Source organism: Triticum aestivum, unplaced genomic scaffold (assembly GCF_018294505.1).
Source record: "Triticum aestivum cultivar Chinese Spring unplaced genomic scaffold, IWGSC CS RefSeq v2.1 scaffold37374, whole genome shotgun sequence".
NCBI classification, from domain to species: domain Eukaryota; kingdom Viridiplantae; phylum Streptophyta; class Magnoliopsida; order Poales; family Poaceae; genus Triticum; species Triticum aestivum.
Window position 1 is genome coordinate 140848 of NW_025228007.1, and position 15994 is coordinate 156841.

Genomic DNA, 15994 nt, shown 5'->3' on the forward strand with positions numbered 1-15994 from the left:
GGCGCGGCCGGATCTATGCCCAAGCATGGGCCTTTATCGCTGGTCTGCCGTCGGCACGGTGGCGGGTGCGACTCGTCGGCAGCTGGGCAGATCCGCCGGGATTCTACCCTTGTCTGGTCCTTGACAGCGCGGGCAACTCCGGGGGAAACCCTAGATCTCCTTGGGATCGAGCGATGACGGCGATTTTGCGGCGTAGTCCCTCTTTAGGGCATGGTTTTGGAGTTTACTCCGGTTGAAGGGACCAGCGACGTCGGTGGCGCACGTCTGGTGGAGCAACTGCCGATGAAAATCGCGCCGACTACGGTCATGGCGGACGATGACGGCGTCTTAGATGTCGTTCCCTTGTCGAGGCATCGTCGTTGCAGTCTGCGTCATCAGGCTCGGGATGCTCCGGGGGAAACCCTAGATCTGGGTCTTCCGGATCGGACGATGATGGCGTTTTATCACTTTCCCTCCTGGGGGCATCGTTTTTGAGCTAGTGATGGCTGGGGGGATGGTGGAGGGGTACTTCATCTCACACATTGATGGCGGCGGAGATCGGCGGCATGGCGCTGTGGAGGCTCGGCGTCCGATGCGCGGAGATGGACTCGCGCAGGAGGAGGTAGTTGTCTGCCGTCATGGTGACGTCGATGGCAGTGGCTAGACAAGGTAGAAGCCTCAATATGATCTGAAGACGGACCTGTGGAAGATGGCGGCGACGACACACGAGTGCTCTGACCGGATTGTGCCCCAGACCCGGTATGTGGCTCGGCTGGGCTTCCGGCTTTTGATGTTAGGCTTAGGTGAGTGGTTTGGGTAGTGGCCCAGCTAGCACCCCTTCATCATATGGATAGGAGTAGCGGCATATGTTGCCAAGATGGTGGATTCAGATATATTATTTGTAATACTTTGTAAGGTCCTCGAAAATAATCAATAAAGTGGCCGTATGCATCTCCCATATGCAGAGGCTGGGGGTCATCCTCCTTTTCTAAAAAAAACAAAAAAAACGAAGGCACTGTTTGAGGTATAATAGTATGGTAACCAAGAGTGTTTTTTTGGATAAGGTAGGTGTATCTAGAAGAACTAATGCCAAGTACCTCGAAACTTCAAATCCTAGACTGTCATATTAGCATGGGCAGCGATCTGCGCCGGCGCACCGGCCCAACAGTTGGGCCGGTCGAGGCCCAGCCGTCCGATGCGGTTTGCATGGACCGTTAGATCTGCGCGCATACACGGACTGAAGCAACCATTGCAGCAAAAAAGAACAGTTTTGTTACGACCGTGTACGAACAGCCACAGCAAGGAAAACAGGGGAGCTGGATCCCCCCGCGACTGCCCGTCCCCGATCCGCGGCGGCGGCGGCTAGATCCGCCTGTTATTCGTTCCCCGCGGCCGAATCACGTCGACGAGGGGCTCCCCCACCTATCAAGCCGCCTTGGGATTGCTTCAATCATGTCTTCATACGTCATGACCTCCTTGCCGCCATGGATTTGGGCTCGAGCTCCGTTATGGCCGGTCGAGGTTGCAGCTCGCCGCGAGCCCGTAGCAGCTCGCCGGCGACCGGTTGCAGCATCCGCCCCTGCCCCCCGTGCTGGATCTTGCCGCCGGAATTCACAGAAACCCGTGCTGGGTCGCAGCTCGGCCGTGATGGATGTAGCAAAACATTATGCCGGTTGTAGCAAAAAACGATGCTAGTTGTAGCAAAACCGCGACGCCGGCTGTGTGTTGTAGCAAAACGTGACGCTAGTTGTAGCAAAATGCTATGCCAGTTGTAGCAAAAATCTATGCCGGTTGAAGCATGTAGCAAAACTGCAGCATTTTATCATCTTCTTCCACCTCCAGCCGTCGCTGGTTGAAGCTTTCTTATTTTCATAGTGTCTAGTTGTAGCTTTCTCTCTCAATGGTTGGAGCTTTTTCCAACAACCGTTGAAGCTTTTCTACCAAAAGTTGTAGCTATTTTCTTTTTAGCAGCACTTGGTCAAGGCTTTTTGTGTCGTTTCGGTTGAAGCTTTTTTAATCGAAGGATGTAGCATTTCATGTCAACGGTTGTAGCTTTCCGGCGATGGCGCTGACCGCTTGTAGCTTTCTCTACATCCGGTTGAAGCTTTTCATCTAGGGGATGAAGCTTTTTTTTAAACGGTTGCAACATGAGGGGGTGCGACGATTCTGCAGAAGCCTCCAGTGTCGACCATCACCGCCCGGCTCGTCGGCGGCGAGGCAGAAGCACGAGACGTGTGGGAGTTGCAACCGCCGGGGATGGGGATTGGTCAACGGGCTGCATCCAATGGCGAAACGGGCTGTAAAGCATGGCGGGGTGAGATCTACATCCATGGACGCGCGGGGGATTCGACCTTCCATGGCCGACGGCGAGATGTGGGCGCCGGCGCTGCAGGAGATGAGGATGGGGGCGAGATCCGCGGAGCTGCGAGACAGGAATGAGGCGAGATTCGCGAGATCCGCAGCGCCACGTGGTTGCTCGCGACTGGGTCGCGGCGTGCGCGCGTGGACTGGACCGGCCGAAGCTTCGGCCGGTGCCCCGGCCCCAAACGTTTCCCTATTAGCATCTTATATTATCTATGCAGATGACAAAGTGAGATTAAATAACAATGTGAAACAAATGGTAGCAGCAAACGACCTGTGAAGTAATCCAAGCAGCCAAAGACCGATACATTCAGCACCTTTTGATTCCTAGTGCATCTTGAGAAATTGGAGAACATAATCTTCAGGATAGGAATATTCAGAGACGACGATTGAAAATAGGGAGTATGCACCTACACATAGCAGAAGGTCGTTCCCAGATGTGGATGCGAGCAAGCGTCCATGGTCGATGACGATGGCGGTACAGAGGGGGTTTTAAGCACAGTTTTCTCCAGAAAGGAAGGGTAACGGAGGCGGAGATAATGAGGGCTCATCAATGGAGTGGTGAGTGCGGCCGTTTCATGCGCATTTGTGGCATGGTGGTGGAAGAGATTGCGGCCAAAAAAAAACGGCAGCGGGCAGATGAACGAATGACCTCGAGTTAATGCACAGCGGCGGAAGAGCTAGCGGTGGTGGCTGGCAGGGGAACAACCGCCGCCGGTGACGGCGGAAGGGTTAGCAGCGTCGGGCGATGGCTGGATGGAGGGAAGCATGGGTGGTGGAGGCTGCTCGTGGAACATCATGGGCGGCAGCGGCTGCCCAGGGATTGCCGGGGGAGATGACGGAAGGGCCCCTGGTGGGCGGCGGCGGCCGGCCGAACGAGAGATGCAGGCGATGGGAGAGATGAGGATGGCTATATTTTTTTCTTATATCCTATACTATGCACTTCTCATGGTTTTGTTTTCGTATGGGCTTTCGATGGGCTGATAACGTGCAAACAAATGGGCTTGGACACATGCAAGGCAAAACGAATCGAGCGACCGAGGCAGGCGTGACCGAGGAAGGGGAGCGGGACCAGCGACCGACGCAGGATGTGGACACTGCGAGCGGGAAAATAGGGGGTGACGTGGCTTCACCACAGGTCAGGAAAATCAGCTAGTGGGGGCTCCTATTTAGATATAGAAGATACATGTCATCGGACTATCAGAATTTGGCATGTTCTGCATACATACTAAGCTATGCACAACGATCATCCACACTTGCCCTTTTCAGCGCCCTTGGCGTATTTGTCGCGGAAGTAGCAGTCGAAGACGCAATATGGATCAAGCCAGATCTCCTCCTCAACGGAGCTGTCCGTAGGGATGCAGAGCGGCGCCCGATCCGCCCCACTTCGTACTCAAAGTAGATCAAGTTATTTATAATCCTCCCTGTTTTAGCTTTAGTTCAGTCTAAACTAAAATCCTGTTTTTGCGGGTTTATGCGGGATGCCTGCTTGCATCCCTAGCTGTCTGCCACATCATTGTCCTCCTCCTTCTCATTGGGGGGATGGGGGGAGTCCGGCATGGCACAGACCGCCCGAGCTTACTCTCAGGCAAGGGCGCGCATGTTCCTCCTCTGCCGCTTTTGGAGGATGTGGGCATGGATGGCTTCCTCTTTCGCGACAGCACGCCACGCCGCATCTGCATCCGCTGCCTCCGCCACATTGGCAACGAGGCAGGCCTCATGCTCCCGCCCCCTTTGCTTGTTGCGACGGGCACACCGGTCCCTATAACCCTCGTACTCCTTCAGATCGGGGAAGGGATGACACACGGACCTCGAGCTTCTAGCCCCAACGGATCTGAGCGCGAGTTGCACCGGGGCAATGGATTCTCGTCGGATCAAATTTGACCTGGGTTGGGTGCACTCCTCTCAGGAGCGGCAGAGCCATGCGGATGGCCATAGCCTCCTCCTCACCGCATGGAATGACACTCCAGTCGATGGATCGGGAGTGGTTGGAGTGGGATCCGCTGCCCGCCATGCCGGAGAAGGCCAAAGATCGCTGGAAGAGAGGCTGGGACGGATGGAGTGATGTGGCCAGGATTTGGTCCAGGGACGGATGGGGACGAATATATGTGGGGTCGGGGTCGTCCGACGTGGGCGAGATCCGACTTGGCGGACGCATCTGCGCCACCCCATATACGCTCCAGATTTGGACTGGATATGAGGGATGCTAGTGAGCCCGGACGTTTTGGGCGGTATGAGGGGTCCGTCTGACTCGGATTTTTCTGATTGGTCAATGACCAAGCAGTCCGCCCGGGCATATAAGGGGGGTTTGCGGGTGTAGTTGCTCTAAGGAAATGCCTCGTCCAATCTACACGACCACTAGATAGTCAGCAAGCAAAGTTTCAGGCTTTGTGTTGCCATCCTATTTCCTGATTCCCGATCCATCCAGAATCGGTTGGGGACAGGGGTTCACAAGACTGAGAAATTGGGAAAGTATCCAGTGCTACGGTTCATCCCATGATACGCTGCTACAAGATCTCCTGGTGCGTTGGATCTCCATGGAAGGGGCAGGATCAATTCACTAATCCTTTTACATACACCCCTTGGTACATTCGCATCTTGCCCCCAGAAAGGCCTTGCGAACCCACAATAGTACTACTCAATCGAACATAGATTTTGTACTGAACTGAGCATCTTGCTAGGTCGCTGCCAACAACCAGTGTAAATCAAAAGGGTCAGATTAAGCAAACTTGCACCAGATTATTAGGAGGGCATTGCAACTACATGTACAGAATTTGTTTCTACAACAGATTTATTCACTGTAATGCAAAGAAGAGATCGGACATGCTAATCCTTTTCCAGAATGAGCTGCTCGGGAAGTATAAGCAGAAGAAAATGTCTTGACATCCGTTTTGCATCGCTCACTTTCCTGAAAGCAGGACTTTAGCCAGACAATAGTAATACAATAGTAATGAGACTATCTGATCATACGGCAAGTACGGAGAATTCATTCATAGCACCAAAGGATCACTGGAAACAAAAGCACATCAACAAATGAAGGTGCGGCACATGCTGACATCTTTGTCTAGTATTAGTAATTCACAAGAGTACCGTACGGTGATCATACAATATATACATTTACAAGAGTACCATTTAATTCACAGGTTCACATAGCTAAACGAAACAATTTTACTATAGTCCACCCGATTCGGAGAATAGCGTCTTGGCTCCCAGGAGAGCCGCTCCTGCGTGAATAGTAAACAAAAATATTAGTAAATGTTTTCAAAAATTAAGATTTCTTTTGTAGATGTTCGTGTTAGTGTCGCAAGCATCCTTGAAAATTTTCACGCGAAATGGAGTAGTGGTGTTTCACCGGTTGAATAAATAAATAAATTTAGGTTGACATTTGGGTTTTTTTTGCACAGGCCAAAATCTTTAATCTTTTTGTCTACAAATCTCTACTATTAAAGGGGGATCGAACGTCGTGATGGTTCGACCTCCCCTCGTGGTTCGACCTCTCCAGCCTCGTACGTAACTTATGCCCGTGAAGGAAAAATCAGACCTCCTCACAACCCCTCCGTGCACGATAGAAAAAAAGAAAAGAAAAGAAAACAACCCACACGTACGTACGTCCCAACTCCCACCTCCCACCCCCTTCCACCAGACCCCTCGCTATCGATCCCGTGTCTTGCAGAGAGGAATCACCGCCGCCGGCCTCCTCCTAGATTGGAGCGGTGGATCCGCATCTCTTCTCTTCATCACCGAGTCCATGAGGTGCTCGATGTGGCAGGGGCGACGAACAGGAGTGCCGCATCAATAGCAGCGACGAACGACGGCCCAGGTAATGCCATCTCCTTACCCTCGCTCCACCGCATCTTCTCACGCCAATCAGTGGATATGCAACTGCGGCCCAAACTTGGTGGCCGAGCAGCAGCGACCACGACGCGGCGCATGCGTGGTAGCTGATGCACGGCACAGTGACCGCGACTAGGACGCGGTGGCGGGAGAACGGCGACGGCTGACAAGACCTGGCGTGACGGCCATGAAGATATCGACTCCGACGACTCGCCTCCGTTCAACAGCGCCCTGCTTTTCCGCATCGCCTCCGTCAAGCATATAACGCCCACGATGCGGCTATATCTCCCACGTGTCGAGGCACGACTTAGAGGCATAACCGCATTGTGGTTTTGTCGCAAGAAGGGTCATCTTCACACAATCCCATGTAATGAACAAGAATGGGATAAAGAGTTGGCTTACAATCGCCACTTCACACAATAAATAAATAAAAGATACATCATTCAAGATACACACATAGGTCCGACTACGGAACCAAAATAAAAGAAGACAACTCAACTGCTAGATCCCCGATCGTCCCAACTGGGCTCCACTACTGATCAACATGAAAAGAAACAACACAACGAACAAGATCTTCGTCGAGCTCCCACTTAAGCTCAGTTGCGTCACCTGCACTGGTATCATCGGCACCTGCAACTGTTTGGAAGTATCTGTGAGTCACGAGGACTCAGCAATCTCACACCCGCGAGATCAAGACTATTTAAGCTTATAGGAAGGAAAGGGTAGTGAGCTGGAGCTGCAGCAAGCACTAAGCATATATGGTGGCTAACATACGCAAATAAGAGCGAGAAGAGAAACAACGGAACGGTCGTCAACTAGTAATGATCAAGAAGTGATCCTGAACTCCTACTTACGTCAAACATAACCCAGAAACCGTGTTCACTTCCCGGACTCCGCCGAGAAGAGACCATCACGGCTACACACGCGGTTGATGCGTTTTAATTAAGTCAAGTGTCAAGTTCTCTACAACCGGATATTAACAAATTCCCATCTGCCACATAACCGCGGGCACGGCTCTCGAAAGTTTATACCCTGCAGGGGTGTCCCAACTTAGCCCATTATAAGCTCTCACGGTCAACGAAGGATATTCCTTCTCCCGGGAAGACCCGATCAGTCTCGGAATCCCGGTTACAAGACATTTCGACAATGGTAAAACAAGTCCAGCAAAACCGCCCGATGTGTCGACAATCCCGATAGGAGTCGCACGTACCTCGTTCTCAGGACACACCGGATGAACACTACGTACAACTAAAACCAGCCCTCAAGTTTCCCCGAGGTGGCGCTGCAAGTGGCTCTAGTTTGGACCAACACTCCGAGGAGCACCGGCCTCGGGGGGTAAAATAAGATGACCCTCGGGAGCGCGACTCCCAAGGGAAAAAAAGCTAGGTGAGGCAAATGTAAAACCAAGGTTGGGCCTTGCTGGAAGAGTTTTATTCAAAGTGAACTGTCAAGGGGGTCCCATAAATCACCCAACCGCGTAAGGGACGCAAAATCAAGGAACATAACACCGGTATGACGAAAACTAGGGCGGCAAGAGTGGAACAAAACACCAGGCATAAGGCCGAGCCTTCCACCCTTTACCAAGTATATAGATGCATTAATAATATAAGAGATATAATGATATCCCAACAAAAACATAATCCAACATGGATCAATCTTCATCTTCACCTGCAGCTAGCAACGCTATAAGAGGGGCTGAGCAAAGCGGTAACATAGCCAAACAACGGTTTGCTAGGAAGGGTGACAAAGGTTAGAGGTTCATGGCAATTTGCGAGGCTTGAAGAGCAAGTGAATAGGTAGCGCAGCATAGCAATAGAGCGAACAACTAGCAAGCAAAGATAGAAGTGATTTCGAGGGTATGGTCATCTTGCCTGAGATTCCGCAAGGAAGAAGAACGAGTCCATGAAGAAGACAAACGAACGTAGTCGAACGAATCCTCACAACTCCGGAACAAAACCGAAGCTAACGAGAGAAGCAACCCGGAAAGAAACACACAACATACTAAACAACCAACACATACACATGGCATGATGCACCAACAATTATGATGCATGTCCGGTTTAAATATGCATGGCATGGCAAAGTGCAACAAACAATAATACAAATTAAATGGAGCTCAATATGCAACGAGTTGCATATTGAAGAAACACCACATCAATTATCTAGTTCTCTCTCGTTTATGTACCCAACAATATTAAATATTATTAAACATGGCAAGAGGTGAAGCATAAGTAAACTAACTATTTAAGCAAGTTAAATGAGGCCGGAAACAAACAACAACAATTCCGGAAAATCCTCATGTCCATATTTTAGATTTGGTACTGTTCTGCCATAAACGCAATTTTAATGTTGTTAAAGAGCAAAATAAAGTGCACCATGTTAATCTATGCATTTTTCTACCCCATTTACATATAAAGTTTATTAAATTCCGAGTTACGGTTAATTAGTTATGAAATAAATCATTTTAACATGGCATTTATGCAAATTTAAACAAACAGCATTTTAAAAAATTTAAACATGGATGAGAGTGACATATTATGAAATTAGATAAAATTCTAAGCACTTTTCATATATAAAACATTTTAATCCGATGCACGGTTGTGGAGTTATTAAATGCATGAAGACTAGGGACTTTTCTACAAAACGGAAATCCTAGGATAATTGCTAAAATCGCAGATCTGGAAAAAAACCTACACGGGCCGAAACTTGCTGGGCCAACAGTGCACAGGAGAGGGGGCTGCTCACATTGGACCAAAAATGGCCGGCTTGGGCTGGCGGATCTGGGCCGCGAGGAGATGGAGGGCGAGCTGGGCCTTGGCGCTTGCTGGGCAGGGACGAGGCCAGGTCAACAGGCGCAGTATGTCGCTCGTTCCTGGACAGAACAAGAAGCAGGGCGCGGAGGCGTTCGTCCTCCTCTGGACGCAGGGGAGGCAGCGGCGCGAAGCAGGGAGCAGCAGAGGGACTTGGCGGGGCGAGGGACCGCGGGAACCGGCTGGATCCGTGGCCATGGCGGTGGTGGAAGGCGACGGCTTGGCGGTTAGCGTCCACGGCGTCGGCTGTTGCCTGAAGAACGACGACAGAGGGAATTCAGAGAAGAAAACGGGGAAGTGAAGAAGAAAGAGACGGCGAGGGAGATGGCAGGGCGCGACGGGGCCTGCCTGGGGTTGCCGGCGACGACGAGGCCAGTCGTCGGAGGCGCGAAGGCGAGGCCATGCTTGCCAGGGCGGCAAGGCGTTCGGTTTGGAGCAGGGAAGCAGAGGCCGCGGTAGGGGATGGCGAGGCAGGGGACGGCGGCTGGCGATGCACTGGTGGGACCTGGTGCTGCAGGGCTCCATGGGAGGGCGAAGAAGGAGCGGATCAGGGGCCGGGAATGCCGGATCCGGTGAAGAACAACGGCGGGCGGCAATGACCGAGGACGACGACGCAATGCTCCACAACTCCTGTGCTCATAAACACAGAGAGAGAGAGAGAGAGAGAGAGAGAGAGAGAGATATGAGAAAGAGCAGGGGAAGACGAACATCAGGAGATGGAAGGGAAGCAGGGCACGAGGAGCTGGCCTGATGCAGCGGCGCTGCAATTGCTGTTTGGGTGGCCGGCGACGACGAGCTCCGACATGGGCCGGACGCGAGGGGAGGCACTGGTCGGGAGAGAGGTCGAGATCGAGCTCCTCTCGATCTGGAGTGGGTGGTGGCGTTTTGGTTGGTGGATTCGAGGGGATCGGGAGGGATCCCGAGGGAGAGGTGGTGGCGCTAGGGGACTGGGTCGATGGGGAAAACGAGGAGGAGACCAGGGGAGGCGCTAGTTGGTTCGCTGGTGATCCCGAGGGGAACCAGAGAGAGTGGCGGCGGGAGGAGGATCCCTAGAAAATAGGGTTTGGTCCAAAATGGACTAGGAGTAGACTATATACATGGGAAAAGAGGGGAGTTGGATCATCCGATCAAATCCGATAGTCGCGAATAGATAGGCTAGGAATGTCTAAATAAGAAATGGAGATGTTTTGTAGATGTTAGGGGATGATCCGGACCCAACGGTGACAACAAACCGGGTCGGGTACGGGACAACTTTCGGACGCGCAGGAGGGGATCGCGGGCTGACGAGAGAGGTTAGTTGGTTTGACAAGAGGGAACCGAAAACACGGTTGGTCTCGGAACGGTCAACGAAGACAAGGGGGGAACGCGGCAACTACGAACGAATGCAAGTTTTAAAAACAATGACGACAACGAGTGCCGATGCAATGCGGATGATGCGATGATGAATGCAACAAACAAATAAAACACACGGCGGTCACGCAAAACATGGCAGGCGTCTGGAGCGTCGGTCTCGGGGCGTTACAACACTCCACCACTACGAGAGGATCTCGTCCCGAGATCTAAGGATGGCACCAGAGAGAAACGGAAGGGGAAGAGGTAAAACAAATTTCTTCTTGACAAACGAGTGAAACCAAAGAACCTTGGAAGTTGAACAATTTCGAGAAAATAATACAACGAAGATGAACAAAGTTGAAAACACCCCGTTAGGAAAGAGAAACAAGGCACATTACGAGAACCTTGTAGGTTGAAAGACAAACAAAAATGGTTACGATGGACAAGAAGTACATGCAAGCACTCTGGTTGCAACAAGATGTACAAGGAACGATAAGGAACAATTACGACAACACTCCGGTTAAAACAATATAAAGAAGGAATGAGAATGATATAATTTGGGCAGCACTCCGACTGTAAATGGAAGGAATTAAACATGATCTTGACAAGATGGGAGGATACTTGATGAATTTAACAACACACTTCCTCCGTAATTCACGAAAGAATGGCACAAGGGGTAAGAAAGATTTCAGACAGCACTCCGGTTGAGGAAGGAGACGAAACTTGATAAGATGAGAGAACTCGAATGAAAGCACGACACTCCGGTTAAATGGATAAGTAAGAAAAGAACACGATCCTCACAATTCGAGATGATGAGCGAAGGGAGCAACATCACCATGCCTCCGAAAGAAAAAAAAATAGAAGATAGATCATTGGGATAAAGAATGGAGAAGAAAATGACAACTTCCGCCACAAATGAGCTTGGAAAGCATCCTTCCAAGAAGGTAATAACGGAGTTGTTGGGAAATCAACAACGAAAAGAACAAGCTTGTAGTGGGCTTATGGAACACATCTCAAAATTATGAGGTGACAAACGGCCACTAAAGGAAGCCATTGGTTTGAGTGAGAGCACCAAGGCGATGAAAAAAAACTTCTTTCACCAAGAGGATAGGAGAAAACTTGGATCATTGATAAGCACCATAATAGCAACATTCCTTAGGGAAGGCTTTAGGTGAAACATGACACAAGATAAATCCAACAAAGAGATTGGTCGATTTAAAATATCTCATTCTTGACAACATGTGAATCATGAAACGCGAACTCAAATTGTCAAGAATGGCATAACACCACCTCAAAAAGATAAGAGAGAAAGAATTGCACTTTGGAATGCAAGATGAAGAATGCTTGAACTCCTCAAAACAACACATGTGTTGAGCACCATGTTTATTTTAGGGTATAGCTTGACGGATCTTGACTCCAAGAGAAATCTTGAAGAACAATTGAAGAATGAAAAGAATCCTTGACGAACCACCATGTAGAGCCTCCGTGAAGAACTCCGGTAATGAAAGGATGATAAAAGAAAGAGTAGTTGAGAACACAAGGTGAAGCCTTGCGATGATTTAGATGGAGCTTCGCGATGAGATAATGCGGAAAACTTGGAACTCCGGAAAAGCAAAATGAAGCGTCTCGAACCAAGAAAATGACATGATGAACAACTCTGGAAAGAAGAAACTAGACCACTTGGATGAAACAATAATAAGAATTACGTTATGCGTATCCTTCACCAATTTAGATTGATGACAAGCAACGGATTTTTGCATACTACTTATTCTCGTAGAAAGGATTAAGATAGATATTGCTCAAACTTGAGAAAAGTCTTCAACGAATCACCGGTAGGATTGAAACAACGAATAAATTTATATGATAACCAAGTAAGAGAACTCTTGAACGAGCCACCGTAAGAATTGAAAATGAATGAAGAAAAGATAAAGAAACACCGGGAAGAATTAGAAAATGAACGAAGATACTTGAAAAAATTTAGATACAAGTGAACGCAGAGATCAAGAGCTGACTAGAGGATAGTTGAACGATTCACCGGTAAGATTTGGAGAACGAGAGTTGAATGTTGAGAACGAATAAATCTTCTGAAATGATGGCCTTCGGAGAATCAAGCTGAAAAGACTCATGAATTGCTCCGGATGGGTATGAGAAGAATTCTCACAATCGAAAACAATTATGAGAGGATGGCATAAGCTAGAACTATGAATCTTCAAGAGAGTGTATAAGATACCAGAGAAATTCTTCTTCGGTCTTCAAATGTTGAGAATGACGATGAGAAACACCACCATGAATTGTTGAGGAACTCCGGAAAGAAAATTTAGAAATGTTGAACCAACAATGGAAAGAATTTGAAAGATCTTGGAGAAAGACATTTGACTGATGATAACTCACTCTCACGTCAAACTTTGAAATGAATTTGAGAATAACTCCAGAAAAATTAGAAGAGTCAGGTAAGATCCTGGAAAAAGACATGTGGGTTAGGGCCCACTCAAAAGAAACACCGTTGAAAAGATTACTTGAAAAAGGTGATTGCACCGGTTGAATTAAATGACTTGAATGAGATATCTTCAACACTCCGGAACACATGGAAAGCGAGAGGTGAATGATTAAGAGATACACCGGCATGAGAAAGCATTTGAAACGAGGAAAAGATATGATCTAGAAAGCTTGAATTGAATTCACCGGAAGAAGAAAAAGAAGGAAGAATGATAAACTTGAAGCTTCATTAGTATCTTCATGGGAAATCACCGGATAAGAACATTGAAAGAAAAGAATGAAGAGACTTCGCATCAATAAAAGGATACATGATTGAGAAATCTGAGTCCTTAAAGAAAAGGGTGGGAGGGCGGGAAAAACAAAGGCAACTTGGGTTGGATGAAATGAACACCGTTGAGAAAAAGCTTAGAATTGATCTTGCGGATGTTGAAAATGATCGGATCCACTAAAAGAGAAACACGCCGGTTGGAAAAGAATTAACATGACGACCTCGATGATCAAGAAGGATTAGTATTCACATAGCAATATGAGAACACCGTTTAGGAAAGGTATGGATTCAACATTTGACTTCGAAGCAACTCGAACACCACAAATAAAACAAAAACAAAGGATTGGCTTGCAGAATAAGCCGGAACAAACATATGATAGAGATTTCGTCTGATTTTTCGTGGTGGGGCCCACACGGGCTCGATCGTACAGCACCATCATGTACAAGGCAGTGCACATGACATGCGAAGCGTCCCCGAGTCGACATAGCCAAGGACTCTTTAAGACACTACGAGACCACTGTAAAACCAACCGTGGAAAGGCGGACCACTAGACGTCGAACCCCAATCTCATATCATGCATCTGTCGGAAAGATATCCTAAGAGATACTTGAATTCCCACTTATAAACTCCCGAAACTTTCTGGTTATGCAATCAGGTGTTGGGGATACATGGACACAAAATATATCACCCAAACTAACAATACCTAGATCCAGCTGTATCCATCCTTCAACACATAACCAATAAACCTTCGGAAATCATTTACCTCAACCTTCGAAAAGCATCCGTTATACGAGTTATGGCAATACTCCCGAACTCCCGCCCCAGTACTGGGTGGCGTCGAGGTGATCTCACCAACAACTGCATAAAACAGATTTCGATGTTGGCGAAACTCAGGTATTCCAGAACTGCAACGATAAAATTGTGACGACAACACCTCGGAGCTCAACTCCCCGGGACACTGCCACAACCCCTAAATGTCAGGAGGCACCAAGAACAATGTTCTCGTCACAAAACCATCGGAACGATTCCAAGATACCCGCATGATCCTAAAATTTTTTTTAGTGAAATTTGAGGAGAGAAAAGTCAAAACTTCTACGTCAGGAGGCCTCACCAGAGCGACGAAGGGACTGAGGAGTAAAAAGAATCCTACTCTCCGATATATATAATCCTAAGACTCAAAACATTTTGTTCTAGACTCAACAACGCCAGCGATTCGATCAAGCAGGGGGCTCCTAAGTCGGGGATGGCTCTGATTACCAACTTATAACGCCCACGATGCGGCTATATCTCCCACGTGTCGAGGCACGACTTAGAGGCATAACCGCATTGTGGTTTTGTCGCAAGAAGGGTCATCTTCACACAATCCCATGTAATGAACAAGAATGGGATAAAGAGTTGGCTTACAATCGCCACTTCACACAATACATAAATAAAAGATACATCATTCAAGATACACACATAGGTCTGACTACGGAACCAAAATAAAAGAAGACAACTCAACTGCTAGATCCCCGATCGTCCCAACTGGGCTCCACTACTGATCAACATGAAAAGAAACAACACAACGAACAAGATCTTCATCGAGCTCCCACTTAAGCTCAGTTGCGTCACCTGCACTGGTATCATCGGCACCTGCAACTGTTTGGAAGTATCTGTGAGTCACGAGGACTCAGCAATCTCACACCCGCGAGATCAAGACTATTTAAGCTTATAGGAAGGAAAGGGTAGTGAGCTGGAGCTGCAGCAAGCACTAAGCATATATGGTGGCTAACATACGCAAATAAGAGCGAGAAGAGAAACAACGGAACGGTCGTCCACTAGTAATGATCAAGAAGTGATCCTGAACTCCTACTTACGTCAAACATAACCCAGAAACCGTGTTCACTTCCCGGACTCCGCCGAGAAGAGACCATCACGGCTACACACGCGGTTGATGCGTTTTAATTAAGTCAAGTGTCAAGTTCTCTACAACCGGATATTAACAAATTCCCATCTGCCACATAACCGCGGGCACGGCTCTCGAAAGTTTATACCCTGCAGGGGTGTCCCAACTTAGCCCATTATAAGCTCTCACGGTCAACGAAGGATATTCCTTCTCCCGGAAAGACCCGATCAGTCTCGGAATCCTGGTTACAAGACATTTCGACAATGGTAAAACAAGTCCAGCAAAACCGCCCGATGTGTCGACAATCCCGATAGGAGTCGCACGTACCTCGTTCTCAGGACACACCGGATGAACACTACGTACAACTAAAACCAGCCCTCAAGTTTCCCCGAGGTGGCGCTGCAAGTGGCTCTAGTTTGGACCAACACTCCGAGGAGCACCGGCCTCGGGGGGTAAAATAAGATGACCCTCGGGAGCGCGACTCCCAAGGGAAAAAAGCTAGGTGAGGCAAATGTAAAACCAAGGTTGGGCCTTGCTAGAAGAGTTTTATTCAAAGCGAACTGTCAAGGGGGTCCCATAAATCACCCAACCGCGTAAGGGACGCAAAATCAAGGAACATAACACCGGTATGACGAAAACTAGGGCGGCAAGAGTGGAACAAAACACCAGGCATAAGGCCGAGCCTTCCACCCTTTACCAAGTATATAGATGCATTAATAATATAAGAGATATAATGATATCCCAACAAAAACATAATCCAACATGGATCAATCTTCACCTTCACCTGCAGCTAGCAACGCTATAAGAGGGGCTGAGCAAAGCGGTAACATAGCCAAACAACGGTTTGCTAGGAAGGGTGACAAAGGTTAGAGGTTCATGGCAATTTGCGAGGCTTGAAGAGCAAGTGAATAGGTAGCGCAGCATAGCAATAGAGCGAACAACTAGCAAGCAAAGATAGAAGTGATTTCGAGGGTATGGTCATCTTGCCTGAGATTCCGCAAGGAAGAAGAACGAGTCCATGAAGAAGA